The sequence below is a fragment of the Panthera leo genome, chromosome B2 (genome assembly GCF_018350215.1).
Source record: "Panthera leo isolate Ple1 chromosome B2, P.leo_Ple1_pat1.1, whole genome shotgun sequence".
NCBI classification, from domain to species: Eukaryota; Metazoa; Chordata; class Mammalia; order Carnivora; family Felidae; genus Panthera; species Panthera leo.
In genome coordinates this window covers 143,835,035-143,849,230 of record NC_056683.1, presented here as the reverse complement: position 1 = coordinate 143,849,230, position 14,196 = coordinate 143,835,035, and the positions used below count along the sequence as shown (strand labels likewise).

At 51.1% G+C, this 14,196-nt stretch overlaps 1 protein-coding gene across 10 annotated transcripts in view; it reads left to right on the top strand.

Moving 5' to 3' along the window:
• AGPAT4 (1-acylglycerol-3-phosphate O-acyltransferase 4) overlaps positions 1 to 14,196 on the top strand; it is a 126,433-nt gene that overhangs the window by 76,340 nt on the left and 35,897 nt on the right. Inside the window, exon 1 of one of the 10 annotated variants that reach the window (XM_042940249.1) lies at positions 1,119 to 1,662. The exons of 6 other annotated variants lie outside the window; for them this stretch is intronic. The gene's annotated coding sequence lies outside the window, so the exon portion shown is untranslated. 3 more of the 10 variants (XM_042940248.1, XM_042940246.1, XM_042940247.1) reach the window with 3 other exon arrangements.

The following is a 14,196-nucleotide window of genomic DNA, read 5'->3' as shown; positions in this document are numbered from 1 at the left end:
GACCCTGTGTGTCTACTCAAGTCTTCTATACTTTGGTATTTTCATGTTCTATACGATAACTACTTCATTAAATAAGATGATGTTTGTAAACGTTGCCACTACCCATAGCCCGTAACAAGCGCTTAATAAATACATTATTATACCTGGAATCTGGTCATTAGCCTTGTTAGTATTATATTCTTTAGGGATTCAGAAACCAATGTAATGATGCTGGGAGATTTAAATACCAGAAGTAGCAGTGAGTCTAATAGACCTCTATTTCTGGGAAATCTAGATTGGGGAGACTGGATATATTTGTCAAGAACAAATAACAAGCCTTCACTACCATTATGACCTTAGATTATATTATCTATTTGTTAAATAGATCAAATTATGGCCCAAGAGCCAAAGCCATTGACTCTCATAATAATTGATTCCTTTCCGCTTGCCTTTACCCGAGAGATGGATATTTAAGGTCATGTTTATATCATTCCTTTTTCTTTTGGACCTACTGGGGCTTGGCAGCTGCTGATCTCCCTTTCGCGTCCCCATGATTGCAGAGATTTGATGTGTTGGAGGTGAAGGTGGAGTGGAGAGTCAGTCTTTCTCCTCTCTCTGTCAGCGTTGTAAAGCCAGGGATCTGATAGCACCTCTGTTTGCTTTCTTCATGACAAAGTGTTTCATCAGCCTGCTGTTGATGGGCCACGGAGAACTCACACCAGCTGAAAGGTGGGAGAGAAACCGGCAAGGGCAGAAACATAAACAATAGTTTATGTGTTTTCTGTAACATTTAAAAAAAATTTTTTTTAATGTTTATTTATTTTTGACAGAGAGAGAGAGAGAGAGAGAGAGAGAGAGAGAGAGACAGAGCATGAGCGGGGGAGGGGCAGAGAGCGAGGGAGACACAGAATCCGAAGCAGGCTCCAGGCTCCGAGCTGTCAGCACAGAGCCGACTCGGGGCTCGAACTAACTCATGAACAGTGAGATCATGACCTGAGCTGAAGTTGGCCGCTCAACCGACTGAGCCACCCAGGCGCCCCTATAACATTTTTTTTATGGAAGAAATATAAAAAGAAATATAAAAGGATCAACTCACCCTGGCTTGTTTTAATTAATAGACTTTAGTTTTTAAGAATGGTTTTAGGTTTACAGAAAAACTGTGTGGAAAGCCCAGTTAGTTCCCATGGAACCCTCACTTCCACCACCGGCCACACACACACACACACACACACACACACACGGAGTTTCCCTATCATTAGCATCTTGCGTGAGTGTGGTGCGTTTGGTACAGTTGATGAACCCATGCTGATATGCTGATATTCACTAAAGCCCATGGTTGACATCAGGGTTCATTCTTTGGGTCTTGAGAGATGCATAATATCACGTATGGGCCACGACAGTATCGTTCACAACAGTTTGCTGCCCTACACACCCCAGTGCTCCACCTGTTCATCCCTCCCTTCCTCCCTGCTACCTTGACCGCTGGCACTGCTCTAACACATGGCCGCATTTCAGATGCAGCCTGTCTAAAGGACATCGGCTTCCTAAGGTCAATTTTTTTTTTTTCAAATTCCTATCTTTCACAGAATCTAAGATGTCACCAGTTGTGACGTGCATCATGACTTACGTATCTCTAAGCAAGAAAAAGACACACTGCGATTACGCTGAGTTGCGCCACTGACCGTAAGATGCCCTGCCTTCAGGCATGTGAAAACGAGAACAAATAGCATCTCAGGACTGATAAAAATGTGACATAGAGTCCAGGCCCGCACAGGTGACCCTGGCGCTAGGTAATGGGTGACGGCGTGTGACAAGCCTTGCTCACCGCCTGCCCACGATGTGTGCTTCCCCTCTGCCTTCGTTCCTTGACTCCCCCCCTCACCTCCTGCACCATCCCTCTGTGTCCTTCCACTGTCTCCCCAACCCTCCCCCCGCCACCCCGCGCTCCGTCCCCCAGTCCGCCTGGGCTGGGTTCCCTTACCTTGCATCTCGTGAGTCCCGGATGCCGGAGCCCTCGTGTCAGCCTTGGGCTTGCCTGCAGGAAGTAGCCTTCGCAGTCAGAGCTGGTGGGGATTACCTAGGACACTTCACAGACAGCAAAGCCTCTTAATTCTTGGCCTTGGTGTCCCCAGGGCTGAGGAGCAATTAGGGTTTAGTGACGGATCGTTGTGCCACTCACTGGCTTTCCAACTTGATTAGGTAAAGCTCAGACAAACCCCAGTAAAATGATTTCTCGGGGACCTTTGAAAGTTTGGGATATAATTGAAGACAGGCTTATTATTTAACAATTGCTAAAATTCAAAGAAACACGTGTTGTGCATATTCGTGAGGTCAGCGAGGTGAGAAAACTCTCCCATCGACCACCAGGAATTCCAGATGGCAGCCGGAATCCTGCTCCCTCAGATCTGTGACCTTGGGGGGCCCTGGACCTTGCATCTTGTCATCTGGAAAGGGGGGGGCCAAGCCCATCTCCCGGATGGCCGTCAGGGTTCCACGAGGTGATCATGAGAGCCCGTGGGACCGTCGAGGCCGGTCAGCCGCGAGAGCTTCCGGTCCATCCCAGAGCTGCCTTTCTAGAGCCTCATCAGTGCTCGTTGCCATGGCTACTGCTGGCTTGCTAAGGGCTCAGGCTGCCAGATTTAGCAAATAAAAATTCAGGATGCCCAGTGAAATTTGAATTTCGGAAAAACAACGAATAATTTTTTAGTGTGAATACACCCCAGATACTCCATGGCTCGTACTTCACCACCTCTTTCCTTTCCCATTGCAGGAGACATACTTATGCTGCAAAAGCATTTGTAGTTTATCTGAGATTCAGTTTCGCTGGGCGCTCTGTGTTCTATCTGGCAACCTTAACAGGGACAGAATATTAACTTGTTGAAAACACGAGGAAGATGTTTCACTTGAAACAGCTGGCGTTAGGATAGATTCAGAACTATCTGGCAGCCTCATTTATCAGTTCTGCGTGAAGAAGAACCAATTTATACATTATTCTCGATAATTAAACGTCGTTCCACCAAAGTTGGTCCTGTATTAAAGAAACAAAGTTAAGTACCTCGTGGCGTCCTAGGCTGAGAGAAGGAGTGTCTCATGTGATGAAAAGGTTTGTTGTTGTTAAGGTTTGTTTTTTTAGTGATCTCTGCACCCAACAGGGGGCTCGAACTCACGACCCCGAGATCAAGAGTCACATGCTCTGCCCACTGAGCCAGCCAGGTGCCCTGAAGAAAAGGTTTTTTAAAAAACAATCCCAAGACAGCCTCTCCTTCACATGACCCTAACAATTATTTTTGGATTTGTGTATATTTTAGCATCTTAATTTTTTTATCCTTTTCAAAATTACACTATATGTATTTCTCTGTGGGTAGCAAATTTGAGGCATGAAAATAAGCCGAATTACATTTCGATGAGGGGAAAGTGAGCGAAGACAGCAAAGAGATGAAAATTAAGAGCAGGTATTTACCTTAAGTAGATTCTAAAATTTGCTTTAGATGCTCTCAAAGTGATTAGTAATTTCTTAATGTTGCTTTTAGAATTAAAAAAAAAAAATGTCATGGGCTTGAGGACTCTACCTTCCTTAACTGACTTTTGACATAATCTGGATTTTTATGAATTTTCTCCTACCCGAAACTCGTGCTGTTCCCCAGGTTGGTGAATGACATATTTGTTGATGTTCGTACAAGCCCTGTTCTGTGTGCCGTAGGCAGTAAAGTGACAAAGTGGGCAAAGCCCGAACCCTCCCTCGAGGGAATGTGTGTTCTCTGGGGGGAGAAATACCAGCCAAACAGGCCTCTGGAATGTGAGAAAGAAGAGAATCAGGCTGACTGGCCATTGCTACCTGTAGGTCCTTCTACAAACATTAGTCTTACTTAATGCTGACAACAATTTTGTGAGTGATATTATATTATTCCTTTTTTACAGGGAAAACTGAGGGCCAGAGAGGTTAAGTAACATGCCGATGTTATAAGGCTAGTAGGTGATGGAGTGAGATTTCAAATCAGGTCCGTCTGACTTGGCTGTACTATCAGCACAGAGTCCCTAAATGGGGGGGACTTGGAAGAGAGACAGGTCACTTCTGACAGAGGGGTTGGGTAGCATCTAGGACAAGTTCACGGGCAGAGCTCAGGTGAGCAGAGACCTGGTGGACAGATCAGGTTTTGACATGCCTTGGAAAGGAAGGGTCTTTGGGCCAAGAGAGGAGCTTGAGCAAGAGGCCAGACCTTGGGTAGGTACTGAGTTCTAGGTAGTTCCAGGAATAGCATGTAATTCACTTGGACTTGAGCTCAAGGTGTGTGGGAGGAAGAGGTGCACTAATGAGGTGAGCCAAGCAGGAGGACTTCGTGAAGGAGTCTCCCTGCCTCTGCGGATGGTGGGGAGCCAACAAGGGTGTTGACAGGGTTAAGCTGGCATCAGGCACAGGCTGGATGAGAGGAGCATGTGACACTGGAGGCAGACAGACCAGATAGAAGGTCATCGGGGTGACAGGGCACCACTGAAAATGGAAAAGAGGGTGGATAGCAGTAGACGTGGGCAAAGCAGGACTGGGGACTGGAGCGATGGCAGTGGATGGCAGGGGGAACTATAGTGGGGTGCACAGTTGACCCGTGGGTGAGCTGTAAGTGAAAATCCCTGGCCACAAATAAATGGCTGTTTGGAGAGGAGCTCTAGAGATAGCAGGATGAGGGATGGACTTCCCCGTAGGCTGGTTGTACTCAGAATAGTTACCACATTCCGGAGTCTAATCCTCACTTTGTTAGGCTGTGACACTGATTTATTATTATTTTAATCGGGCTCTAACAAACTAATATTAAGCAATCTTCTGATACACTTATGCAGGAAAATTAGAATGCAGTTAATCTATTTCTCAATGGAGACAATAAGGTTAAGTGAATGCTGACATTTGCTGATCAATACATTTTTACCCTGAAAGCTGACCTGCACTTGAGTTCAGATTACATTCAGGAGGTAGAGGAGTACATGTGCAATCTCAGCAAAGGGATTTGGATGGGTATGCAGTGGTAGAGGTGTATCTGCCATGTGGACAGGCCTCACTCCCGAATGACCAGCATGCCTCTGGTTGATTCATTCTTCCTACAGTTGTATCCATTTCTTTAAATGAAGCTGGTGTCTGAGTCTTGGCCAGGAAACCATTGGTTCTCTTTAAGGTGACTCTGTACATGCCTGCACCGTCCCTTTGTATATGTTTTTACAGTTTTACCATGAGAGCACCAGGTTGTGCCTTATTTCCAGGCTCTTTGGCAGAAACTCAGCGTTGAATGTGGGTTTCGCCCACACGGGTATAGGGTACACCCAGCTTGCAAAGTTGAACTTCCATTCAAGGATGTAGGGAAAGGACTCTTATCTTCAAGGAGAACATTTGGACCTGAGGCTTAACAAGGGTATAACATCTTTGTGCATATGGGAAGGTCAACACTTCAGAATATGACCATGGCCTTCATACTTCTTGGTTTTAAGAAACCGTTCTTTCTTTAAAACAACTTAGCAAGTAATTCTGGGAGGACCACTCTGACTGAGACCTTAGGAGCAGGCAGTAGAAGTCTGAGCTTCAGCCACCTCTGGAAATTTAAAAAACACATTTTAGTCATAGCTCAAGGATATAAAAGAGCCCAGAGGCATATGAACCTCCCATCGCTAAGCGGAAGGCGCAGAGACCAGTTAGTTCACAAGTCAAGGGCACTTCAATTTGGGGTCTGGAGTAGCTCTCCAAAGGAGGGAGCTTTGATGGGGTCTTGAAGGGCACTAGGATTTGGATCAGGTAAACAGAGAGGTGTCTGTGTATCCAGGGTTGGATGGAGGAGACAGGTAAGAGTCTATTGCCCTTGAGAGTCTGCTGTCAGCCAGACCCTTTGCAAGGTGTTGATAAATCCCCATTTCGCTTGGTGGTTCCGTTCTGGGGGAAAGCCTGGAGGATTTCCTCCCAGCCCACCCTGCAATGCCCAGATGTGGCAGAGAAAGCACTTAGCAAGACTTATTTGATCAAGGTCGGAAACATCGTCCACAGCCAATAAACCATTAACAAGAAGTCACCTGGCTTTTATGTACCACTGACATGAGAGCTTCGCCACGGCCTACTGGTGGCCTTGTCCCCACTTTAGACATCAGGAGACTGAGATGGGGGGCAGAGCTCCCCAAAGTCACTCTGCTGAGAAGGGGTGAAACTCAGGGGTCCAACCTCCATGGACTGACCCCCATGTGGCCTCAAGGCCTGGGAACTTGACTCAGGGACAGCGTGAACAGCGGAACAGCCGAGATTTTGAGAGCGAACTGCTACTCCACGGAGCAAGCAAGGGAGAGCAGAGAAGTGACGGCTTTCATACTCTGGAGAACTTTAGACCTTTTCATCGCTTAATAGAGTGGCATTGAAATGCAAACTATTTTCAAATTGTACTTTAATCTTCATCTCCTTCAGAAATGAAAAAACCAGAAATCCATTTGCAGGGCTGGTCTATATTTTACACTTGGGTATCTTCATAAGATTTTCGTCTTTGTCTCTTTCTCCTTGTTGCGTCTAGAGAAGCGGCAGTGAATGCTTGAGGCAGGGCTAAGGTGTTTGGGGGAATGCCCTTGACCCTGGACTCAGTGCTTCCTGAACATACTCTTCTATGGAAGAGGGAACTTGTTTCCTTTTGCTTTTTTATTATGGAACATTTAAATAAATATGAGTTAGAGGACATAGTGTAAGGATTCCCCATATTCACAGCACCTAGACTTAATTTTTCATCATACTGACATCTATAAAGTGAATCCCAGACCTTGTAGATCATGAAATACCACTCCAGATTATCACAAGGCATGTTTTATAAAGAATAAATAAGGACAACTTTGGGGCACCTAGGTGGCTCAGTCCAACTTTGGCTTAGGTCATGATCTCACAGCCTAGGAGTTCAAGCCCCATGTTGGGCTCTGTGCTGACAGCTCAGAGCTTGAAACCTGCTGCAGATTCTGTGTCTTCCTCTCTCTCTCTCTCTCTGCCCCCTGCACTCATGCTTTGTCCCTCCCTCTCTCTCTCTCTCTCTCTCTCTCAAAAATAAACATTAAAGAAAAAAAATAAGTACACCTTCAAAACATAACCCCGATATTATCGCAACTATCAAAATTAACATTCTCTTAGTATCATGTTATACCATCTAGATTCAGATTTCTCCAATGGCTTCCAAGCTGTCTTTAGTTGTTTTTGTTTTTGTAACGTTTGGAGTGTTGAAATCAGGACTTGAATAAGGTCCATATACTGCATTTGGTTGTTATGTCTAGAAGTCTTTCTTGTGTTAGAACAGACCCCTCTCACCCTTTTTCCCTTCTTCTTGCCTCTGCCCTGCGGAAGGTCCCACATTCTGAGTGTGTGAGTGCTCACGGGGGTGGGGTTTTACCTGCTCCTCCCTCCCTGGTAACTGGGAGTCGGGCATAAACTCTCCACGGATCCAGGCTCCGTGTTGTGCAAGAGAACATTTAGCGGCAGGGCTGTTTTTCCTCCCTGTGGGCAGTTTATAGAGAACAAAATCCAGGTGCTAATGGTGCTCGCTAATCCTGAGCTATCGCTGCTTCCAGACCTAGTGAAGTTCAATTTCTTGTCCTGCCAAGCACCTGGAAGGCGTTGAAACCTAACGTGGTGACTGAGCGGGAAAGTGTTTTAAGGAGAATGACCAGCAGCATTTGGGAGAGAAGAGGTGGGGCAGGGCCTGGGGACAGAGTGGCTTGCGGTGCCAGGGGAGGGGGAGGCTTGAAGGCCAAGGTGGGATAGCACCATTACCACTGCATGGGTCCAAGCCAGGACTGCAGGATCCCTTCACTTGACAAATACGTCCCAACCCCCGCCCCCGTCCCCCCACCATCCGCACCTCCCTCCCTGCCCCATGTTTCCCAGCTCGTCCACCCCAGCTACTCAGGCCGAAACCTCAGAATCCCTCCCTGACCTTCTCTTCTCCTGCACCCCATCCAGCCCATCCACAGACCCTGTCTGTTCCACCCGCTGGAACGCAACACACTTCCACATGTCCACCGCCCTCTGCCCTCTCCCTGGCTGATCACCCGGCCCGCTCTCTGGTCTCCACCCTGAACCTGATGCCATTATTCCCCCCACAGCAGCCTGTCACCTCTTAACTGTGTTCCCAGCTGTAGGCACTGGAAACACCCCTGTGGACAAAACCAGCCCCTCGTCTGGCAGAGGTCACCTGCTAGCAGCTCACATTCAATTAGGTCACGGTGTGCTTCACGCTAAACTCCCGTGACAGCCAGAGAGGCCTCCTGTGAGCACCCCCACTGGAAGATCAGCCTCGCCCCCCTCTCAACAGCCCCCTGCTGTCCCCACGGCACTGACAGCCACCTTCTAAGTTACGTGTTTCTGTGGCCGTGCGTTTGTATCTCCCCGGCTGGAATTTGCTTGCTCACTGCCATATCCCAGCACCTCCGACTGTGCTGGGTACCCGGTGGGCCCAGGATCTGATGACTGGATAAGTAAGGTCATTCACATAACCAGGCCTGGAAAATCAGATGGTGGAGATACCACAGCCCAGTGATCTCTGAGCTGCTTAACTGGAAGGGAGTTTTGAGAAGCCAGACGTCAGGGCACCAGAGTGGTGGGGTGCGGGGTGGGGGGGAGGTTGGGTTCTAGACCCTGTCTTTCCCTCTCCTCCCATCTGAAGGTTCTGACTGAGGGTGGGAAGCATAGGGCTTCTCCCCAGCTTTTACACTCCTCTCTCTCGAGATAGTCGCATTTCTTGACATCCTGCCTTTCTGAAAGACTGACCCAGTAACTGGAAGCCGAGTGCTGACTCCACCCGATAAAAAGCTGATTTTTCACCCTTAACATGATTCACTCCACCGTTCATACTGTGAAGTCTTGTGACGTTCGTACTCGTGAAGTCCGTGAGGCACTCTCAGTCCACCTCTAGCTCAAAATCCATTACCCAATCCCCTCTTCTTCATCTGGAAGGCTCTGTGTACTGTGGGGAAGGAAACCGCACCCCCCTCACCTTGCGCGGTTCAGGCATGTTTTCACGGCCCCTCATCGCCCTCCCGCTCAAGGCTTCAGGAGGAAGTTACGGTGTGGCAACATTACCTTCTTACGATCTGGGCTCCAAGAACATACCAGGTCGAGTCCGTTTCCTCCGTACCTTGCCAAGGGCAAAGCCTGCCTGGAAACAGGCGCTTCCTTTCCGGGGGCCGGGAGAGGGACGGTGATGCAGGAGGGTGTGTTGTCGAAAGTAAGTGGCTTCGCACGACGCCGCTCCCGGCAGATCGGTTTCTATCAGACGCGTGCCGCGGGGCTTCTCAAACTTCCCTCGTTCTCCCCGACAGTGTCTTTCTAGACGCTGTTTTCCTCAGCGGCCCCATGAAATGGCAACAGCACCGGTGTACCGTGTGTGCCTTTCTGGGCGTCTGGCCTCGGCGTCATCCGATGACCCGGACACAGAAGTGGGAAAAGCCGGGCTGACTCCGGGGCGTGGACGCGAGTGTGGCGAGCGCACTGGGCTCCCCGCGTGGTGTCGTGGGAAGGCGGCGGGAAAGCTGGCTGTGGCAGAAAGGCGCCCGCCGCCGAGCTCACGGGAAGTGGCTCCGAACAAAGCACAAGCAAGTGCCCAAATGAGTGGGACACACTTAGCATCAGGAAGTTAGGGAGACCTGGCTCCGTGGCCTTGGATCTGAGACGTCACAGAAATCTGGGCACGCCCTGAGCCTGGAAGGACGGAGAGACGTGGTGGGAAGTCAGGAGTGGGGAAGGAGGAGAAGGTGAGTTTAGGAGGAGCCGGCTCCAGGCAGTTTGCAGCTGGTTGGGCCCGGCTGTGAGTGAGGACGACGAGGAGGAGGGTAGGCGGCTGCACATCGAGCCTGGAGGGGGACGGGGACCAGCATGTAGGATCTGCTCTCAGGTCAGAAACCCCAGCAGCTGCGTCGGGCGCATTTGGTTACGGAACTTCACTCGCTTGACCGTCCCCGGGCCCGCGCGCTCGGCCCTTGACCCCGTGCGCGCCGCTCAGCACCTGCTCAGCAGCAAGACCCCCTGGGCGCCACAGCCCAGGCAAAACCTCCCTGTTTCCTCAGCTCCCAGTAGATCTTCAGTTTCATGTTTTTATTCCAATTTTTGCCCGGGGCCCAGAGAGTGCGGGCGGGCGCCTGCGACTTGATGAATGGCTTCCAGGTGAAGGGCACAGGACGGGTGCACCGGAGAATGTCGCCGTCTCCTCCCAGGCCCCAGTGCCACGTGGCCAGGGCAGAGGCGTGTCCCCCGCCCGCCTTCCGTACAGGATGGAGACACAACAGCACGTCATGCACCAGACGCTTCAGAGTTTTGTTTTTGCCTTTTGGGGTCCTTTGAAGACGAGAGGTTTAAGTTTTAACCTCATTATTATCAAATTATAAAAACGGTTATAAACCCATAATTGTATATACGTATTAGTTTATAGATTACATATCATTATGGATGTGATTGTACAATTTTTTAAATTAGATAAAGTTAATTAGGAAACTACTATTTCGCTTTGTAGCATCTCTCCCCCGTGTCCGGATGCGGGGGAGGCTGTATTGTTGACGCAAGTTCGAACAATGAGCTCTGCCCAACAGTGTGGATTTCAGGGTCCTTTCTGCAGCCGGTTTGCCTCTCGTGTGTGATGAGAACTCCGCTCAGCGCCCCCACCAGAGCGGAGTCAGGTGGGCTCAGCATCGGCTGTGTCCAGAGGGATGTCGAGACTGAGGACGGGGTGTCTGGGGATGACAGATGGGGGGGCGGTCCGCACATGGACACTCAGCCTGGTGGGTTGATCATTTCTTAACTGGCTGTTTTTCCGCTATCTCTTAATTACGTCTTTGGTCCTCAGGGCTGTCTGGTCGCTGCTGGTCGAGTGAGACGCCGGAGAAGAGCCGTGTGCCGGCTGCAGGTTAAATGCTTTAAATACTTGAGTGTATTTCACCTTCACCAGAAGCCCTGAGTTGATTATCTTATAGATAAGGAATGACCACCGTCTGCCTGAGGCCAGGGTTGACCTTCCACCGTAATCTTCCTCTTATCCGCCCCCCTCCCCAAATGCTCTCTTTCTTTCCCCTACGCCACCCCTTATAATCACGGCTTTTAGTGTCTGTGCAACCTCGGAGGGGCCTTGCGGGCACCAGTGTCCCCAGCTCTGGGTTCAACACCCGGCAGGCTCACGTCCCCGCTCCGGGAGTGTGGCCGGCTGCCTTGCCCCACCGTTTCCCTGTCCTCACCGGCAAGATGGGGGCAGGGACATTGGCTCTCCAGGATGCTGTGAGCTAACTCAGTGCGTGCTACTTCTTACCCTTCTTCCCAGACAGGAAAATAGGCGCCTCTCCTCCTACCCCACTTTTCCTTTTGTCCATCTAACTTCTTTTTTTTTTTAAACATTTATTTATTTTTGAGAGAGAGACAGAACGTGAGCAGGGGAGGAGCAGAGAGAGAGAGAGAGAGAGGGACACAGATCTGAAGCAGGCTCCAGGCTCTGAGCTGTCAGCACAGAGCCTGATGCGGAGCTCGAACTCACAAACCGTGAGATCATGACCTAAGCCGAAGTCGGACGCTCAACAGACTGAGCCACCCAGGCGCCCCTTGTCCCTCTAACTTCTTGTTTCCCACCTGCGGTTAAGCGGAGCGGCGCAGCAGCAAACAGAATAGACGTAAATCTGTGCTCCGGACCGTCTGTCTCTACAGCCACCTGGCACTGGTGCTTCCATCGGCCCGAGATCGTAGACCGCAGATGGGGTTTTGCGGTGAAAGTCACTTCTTGCGCCCCAGGCCCCTCCTGGCCGTCGCCTCGCAGAACTGGGAATTGGCCCCCACCGGTTCTCCAAATGGAGTTTGTAAAACTGGCCCCAGTGGTGGGCAGAGGCAGGTATGGCCCCAAGTGTAGATTCCAGGGGTGGTAGGGGAGGGGCAGAGAGAGAGAGAGAGAGAGAGAGAGAGAGAATCCCAAGGAGGCTCCTGGCTGTCAGTGTGGAGCCTGGCGTGGGGCTTAATGTCACCAACCAAACCGAACCGTGAGATCATGTCCTGAGCCCAGACCAAGAGTCGGAGGCTTAACTGACTGAGCCACCGGGTCACCCCCGGCAAACCAAAAATTTTAGATGGAACAGAAATTTCAAAATTGCTGTATCATATTGTAGGAACCTTGGCCGCAAATCTTAAGCAAATCTTATCTGTCATAGGTTTCAGACCGCTGAAGGCCCTGCCACTCACAGTGGCCCTGCCACTCACTCGGTGCCTCTGAGGAGAACCGGTGAACTGGGTGTCCCTCCCTCCCACAAGGAATTAACATGCAGCTTGAGGCTGCTGGAGTGGGAGGGAAGGGAATGTGATAAACTGGGTATTGGTTTGCCTAGGGGAGGGGAGGGGAGGGGAGGGACTGGATGGGGACAGGAGAGGGGAGGCAGGGGATGGGTGGGGACTGGAAAGGGGAGGAGATGGGTGGGGACAGGAGGAGTGGGGAGGGGGTGGGAGGGGATGGGTGGGGTCAGGAGAGGGGAGGCAGGGGATGGGTGGGGACTGGAAAGGGGAGGGGGTGGGTGGGGACAGGAGGGGCGGGGAGGGGGTGGGAGGGGATGGGTGAGGAGGGAAAGAGCTTGGGGAGGAACCAGTTTCGGTGCCAAGGTGAGGACTGAGGCCCTGCAGATCCAGAGGAAACTCACGTTTCTCCCTCTCCCTTTTCAAAGGGGCTTTCACTGCAAGTGAGGGGCGTGCCTCCCTTCCTCCTGTGTCCCCTGCATCTATTCCGTCGTCTGCTTGGAACAAACACTGATATCTCCATTTAGATTTATTCTGAGATCAGAGCAAAGGGGCTTGAGGATTGGGGCTGGGGCAGGGCGGGACCCACAAAACCCAGCGCTGTCTGCACTGATGATGATATGGGAATGTTCTGGAGGACCTAGGACCGAGACCGACGGGAGAAGGTACTAAGGACGGAACCCAGAGTGTGAGTCCAGAAGTCTCTGCACCCACTGAACTTCAGCCAGTGTGGTGAGGAAGCTCCTGGCTGGGCCACAGCAGACCCCCCCCCCCCCCGCCGTGTCCCAGGATTGCAGGGCCTGCTGTCACCCTAGCATCTCGGCCACCGCAGAGGCCACAGAAAAACGTGTGGAGTCCCCAACCTAAGGCAGTGCCACCCGATAGAAGGATTTCAGGGACAGAATGGAGAGGACTCTTCCTTGGGGGAAGGGCAGCAAAGAAGAGGGAGGGACCCGCCCGCCCGCACCCCCAGGTCCCTTCTTAGATCAGCGAAGGAAGTTTTTTCATGCCACCGATATAGCCCGGTTATTCTAACCTACAGCAAAATGTGCCCAACCAGCAGGCCTCGGGAAGAGCCGGGAGGGAGGTGGCTCCGGTGGTCTGAGGACGCTACGTGGGGGTGGCTCGTGGTCTCTGTGTGACTCGTGGTCTCCGTGCGACTCGCTGCAGCCACCTTCCGTCGCACGTGGGTCCACTCGCCACTCACTTTTTCCAGAGTGCAGGTACGGGCTGATCAAGGAGACACAGGCGGCATCACCCAAAGGCTCTAGTTAGTGAGGTGCTCCATGGGGACATCACTGAGGGACAATAGTGGCTTCTCCACGCTCCAAAGTTTTCTGCTGGTCTTTGCCTTTTCTGTCTCGTGGCCATTAGCACTTCCAGGCCCCCCGTGGATGACCCAGCCTCAGGGGGGTGACCTCCTTGGCTCACCAAACAATCAGGAGCCTGGAGGTCAGCAGGTCTGTCTGGATGTTTTCTTTACCTGCAGCACCTGACCTTGGAAGAATCAAATCCCAGCCACCTTCCCAAGTGACTTTCCTGGGCAGGGGTCCCAGTGGTCCTGTTCCCTTGTGCCTTCCTACTGTCTACCCGTGGTCGGTGATGTGTGGGGCGGTAGCCTGAGTGGACGTGTCCACGGAGAGACCCTGCACTCGCTCACCCTCATGGCCAAGATATGACCACCGAGTATGGAAGAGCGGGTCCTGGGGAGGCCCTGGGAACCTCCAAACTGCTGGCACTTTGCTGGCCTGGTTTCCTTCCTTCCAGCATCTTCCCACCGAGAGAGCCCTCTCAGGACACCGCTGCAGCCTCTAGGCTCTTGTCTGGGGCTGGCAGAGGAGCTCCCCTTCCCCCTTCTTCTGCTTCGGTTTTGATGTGATGCATTGTTTTAATTCCGAGCTGCACTATTTTTCAATTAACTACTCAGTTATTGGCTCCAGTTCTCGTGAGGCAAAAACTTCCATTGCTTTTTT